Source organism: Octodon degus, unplaced genomic scaffold (assembly GCF_000260255.1).
Source record: "Octodon degus isolate 3935 unplaced genomic scaffold, OctDeg1.0 scaffold00165, whole genome shotgun sequence".
In the NCBI taxonomy this organism is placed as follows: Eukaryota; Metazoa; Chordata; class Mammalia; order Rodentia; family Octodontidae; genus Octodon; species Octodon degus.
This window is the reverse complement of record NW_004524741.1, coordinates 6,357,073-6,361,652: the sequence shown is the minus strand read 5'-3', so window position 1 is coordinate 6,361,652 and position 4,580 is coordinate 6,357,073. Positions and strand designations below refer to the sequence as shown.

The 4,580-nt window shown below is 36.5% G+C and overlaps 1 protein-coding gene and 1 pseudogene across 1 annotated transcript in view; one reads left to right on the top strand and one right to left on the bottom strand.

Annotated features, from left to right (window-relative positions):
* Cnbd1 (cyclic nucleotide binding domain containing 1) overlaps positions 1 to 4,580 on the bottom strand; it is a gene marked incomplete at its 3' end in the record, with an annotated part of 439,441 nt that overhangs the window by 59,838 nt on the left and 375,023 nt on the right. The window lies entirely within an intron of this gene.
* The window catches only part of LOC105743769, an 18,859-nt pseudogene continuing 15,736 nt past the window's right edge, over positions 1,458 to 4,580 (top strand).

The following is a 4,580-nucleotide window of genomic DNA, read 5'->3' as shown; positions in this document are numbered from 1 at the left end:
AACAAAAATAAAAAAGTAATCAACATGATTTACAAGTGGCCAAAGGTCTTCACATATGTCTCATCAGAGGAACAAAGAAGCATATTTTTAAAATGCTCTAATTCAAAATAACAGTAGGCTGTCAGTGCCCACCTTCTTGAGTGGACAACACTTAGAAGTCTGGCTGGACGATACAATACGTAACCCCTTCATGACACATTGATAGCACAAGTGGCTGTGCGCATGTAGGGGCATGTACTTTTCTATCCGTATTTCTCCAAATGAGCTTAAAATTACTCTAAAATTAAGTGCATTAAAAATAAATGGGGGCTGGCCAGATAGCTCAGTGGATTAAAGTGCTTGCTTAGGCAGATGCAGCAGCCAGGGTTTGATCCCTGACCTGTCGTGCATGCCCCTCCCGTGGGGCACACTGAGATGGCAGTTGAGATTGGTGGTGATGAGACTGGGAGTGGTGGCGCACACCTGTAAGCCCAGCACTTGGGAGGCTGAAAACCCAAGAATCACTATGAGTCCCATCTACTCTTACCCTACAGACCCTATACTAAATACATAAAATAATAAACAAATAAATAAATAGGGCCAGAGAGATAGCTCAGTGGTCTAAGCACCTGTTTGGCAAATACAAGGGCCAGGTTCAGTCCCCAGTACCACATGCCATGCTGGCCCCTGCCAAGTGGGCCACTGAAGCCAGGCCTGGAGGTGCATGGCTGTAATCCCAGTGCTAGGGATGCTAAGACAGGAGGATCACTAAGAGTCCAAGTTACATAGGGAGACCCTGTACCAAATAAATAAATAAATAGATAAATAGATAAATAAATAAATAAGAAATACAAAGTACAGAGCAATAAAAAAGAGGAGCAAATGAATTACATGGCATATGCATTTCTGTCTACCTATATTTATCTATTGATATATACCAACTCACAGAGCATCAATAATAATTTTTTTTCTGCTATTAAATCCTATGTAAGTGGCTGGAGTTCCAAATCTAAATCATAGTGGCTGAAAAGTGAGAACAAGATTCAGCAGTATGCTTTCTCAAAGAATCACTTCAGATTTAGATGCATATAGAGGCTGAAAGTCAAAGAGTAGGAGAAAGGCAATTCATTCAGATTGTCATCGAAAGAGAGCAAGCATTCTCAATACCTATATCAGACAAAATAGAATTTAAGTAAAAACACAGAAGAGAACAAAAGCTCATCACAGAAGACAAAGAAAATGATAAAATTGTCCCTGTCAGATTTCCTTTGCTGTGACAAAATATGTAGTAAAAACCCGTTTAATGGGTGAAAGATTTATGTTGCCTTGTGGTTTCAGTGGTGTCAGTCCATAGACAGCTGACGCCATTCCTTTTAGAGTAGTGATGAAGCAGAAATATCCTGGTGGAAGTGGATTGCAGAGGAAATCTATTTGTCTAACGACATTGGGAGAACAAAGGAAGAAGTCAGGGATAAAACATGGTCCACAAGGTCATGGTGCTCACTCCCTTCAATTACGTTTTGGGGCCAGTGAGATAGCTCAGTGGGCGAAAGCACCTTTTTAGACAAGTGCAGGCACTGTGGCTCAATCCCCAGCATCACAGCCAGCCCTAAGGCAGGCTGAGCCACCCACAAAGTCTGGGCATAGTGGCACATGCTTGTAATCCCAGAGCCAGGGAGGCTGAAAATAGGATTTCTATGAGTCCAAGCTTCATAGTGAGACTCTATAACAACCAAATACACTTAAAAGAAATCATTTGGTAAATATTGAGGTTAGATCAACAAATCGGTTTGTCTTAATATTCATACTATATTTAAGGTCCCTTTTCTATTCATGGTTAGACACTGATTATTTTAGTGTATCTACATCCAATTTGTGTTTTATGTCACTACTCTTGCTGTTTTTATTGTTATTGCCAAGGTGTAATAATTGTTGTTATGATTGATTTCCTCAGTTGCTAATATTTACATATTGCTTTTATGTTATTAATGTCCCAACCTATTCCTTGAAATGTGGCATGAGGCCAAACATATTGTAATCTCCCTTCTCCAGCAAGTGCAGGTGGCCAGATCTTAGAGCAGAGACAAGGGCCTACATGGCCCCCACACAGAGTAGAGTGGTGAAAAGTGGACACTAACTAAAGAAGTCTCTACACTAGCAAAAACTTTCTGTCACTGTAATTCACCTACAAAGCATAGCATAAGGCAAAATAAAAAACAGAAATATGATGTGAATGGCAAGAAAATACCTCCAAAACTTTCAACTCCCCCAACATTGGACCATGAGTCATCCAAAAAGAAATAAAAAGACACGGAGTGGAATTATTCAAAATGGTAACACAGAAGATAAGCAAAAAAAAAAAAAAAGGTCACAAAGGTGCTCAGTGAGCTCAGACAAGGTAGAACTAAACCGATGATGTTCACAATAAATAAATGAGCAACAAATTTACAGAACACAATAAGAAAGCAAAATGAAATAAAAATAATAAAAATAAATAAATGTTCAGCAAAGTGTTGGAGTCCATGAAAAGTTGCCAAAACAGAAATTCAGGGTACCAAATATACTATATATTCAGGGTATTGACAGTACTGGCAGTATTATTGACCAATGTGGAAATGTTGTCACAGCTAGAACACAGGACTGCCGTCAGAGAATAGCTATTCAGAAACACCTAGAAACAATGAGAGAACCTGAATGATGGATCTAGTAGCTGTATGTAACACAAAATGACATTAATCAAAGATTAATTGTAATTAATAAAAAATAAAAAACAGCTAATTGCATAATATACGTTTATACAGAAATAGTAGCAGAAAACTTTGCAAACATGGGGAAACAAATTGAACATGTACATGAGTGTGGCATGCAGAACTCTAAATAGGCATGATCAGAAAAGAGCCTCAGGCCAGTGGTGTATGTCAGTGGCACAAGTGCCTGCTTAGTGAGGAGGGTTCTGAGTTTGATTCCCAGGAGAAAAAGAAGAAGGAGGAGAAGGAAGGGAGGAATGAGCAAGAACAGAGCCTCTTCACGACAAATCAGAGTAAAAATTTCCAAAAGTCCTTCAATTTTAAAAGGCATTGGGAAAAAAAGCTACAATTTATTTATAACGACCAAGCCACTAGAATTACAGTAATCCTCTGATCACCAAGCTTAAAGGCCAGAGGTGCTTGGAATGAAGTGTTTCCAGTTCACAGATAAAACAGCTATCCATACTGCAATATACTACAATGTTATCCTTCAAAATTGATGGAGAAATAAGATATTTCCATGAGAAATAAATTCATGAAGGGAAAATAAAAGGAACTGAACAACAAGAAAATAAGGCAACAATAGGAATAAGTCAAAAGCTTTCACTAATAACTCAATGTGAGCCCCTTCCATCGTTCAATTAAAAGTCACAGTTTGGCAGACTAAATAAAAAACAAACCACAAAAGCATGTGTGTATAAGAAACTCATTAACTCAAAAAGAAACTGATAAGTTAAAAATTAAAGCATGGTAAAAAATATTCCATGCAAAAGGAACTGGAAAAGAGTAGGAGTAGCTATCCTATTTTTCAGACAAGTTATAATATAAGTGAAAATTCATCAGAAAAGGCAAGTAACATCAACCACTACATATAAGGAAAGGAACCATTCAACAAGAAGTGATAACACAATGCTGTACCATTTTCATAAAGTAAACACTACTGGGCATAGAAGATCAGATAATCATCAAAATGAATAAAGTGGGGGAACTCAGTATGTTACTGCCACAAAGGGATCAAGTCGATGAAACTCAGCAAAGAATTATAAGAGATGAACCACACTTTGAAGAAATGAAATTAATATTTCCATAGTTGTTTACCCCAAAATAATAGAATATACACTCTTCTATGGAGCACATGGAACTTCCTCCAAACGAGACCACAAAAGCCAGAGAAGCAGGCTCAAGTAAATGCAAAATTCAAGATTATACAATATGTAGTATTAGATTATAGTGCAATTAAACAAGCAAAAGAAGCCAGAAAAATTATGTAAATATATGCAAATTCAATAATGCACACTTGAATAATCAAAGGGTCACTGAATAAATAAAAGATAACTTTAGATAGTACTAGCACTCCAAGATAATGAAACTGTAATATATTAGAATTTACAAGATATGGAGATATCAGCCCTAAGAGAGAAGTTTACAACAGTGAGTGTGTACATCTAAGAAACAGAGGAAGCCAAATAATCAAATAATGTTCCTCAAGATCCTAGAAAAGAATCCCAGATAAACAATAAAGAACAAAATCTAAGGCAAGAACACAAAAGGAAATTATACTGATCAGATCAAGAATAAATGAAATGGACTAAAGGGTACATACAAGCAATGAATCAAAGAGCTGGTGCTTTGAAAGAATAAGAAATAGAAAAAACCTTAGCCAACTGTACAAATAAATGGTAGGCAAGATTTTCAAGTCAATGCAATAATTTTAAATGTGAAATCATAATGTACACCTCTGAAATCCAGAAATTATTTGCAACTACTTCAAAAATGTATACTACAATAACTTAGAGAAGTCAGGAAAAATGTATAGGTTCATATAAATTATTAATACTGAACCAAAAATTTTAA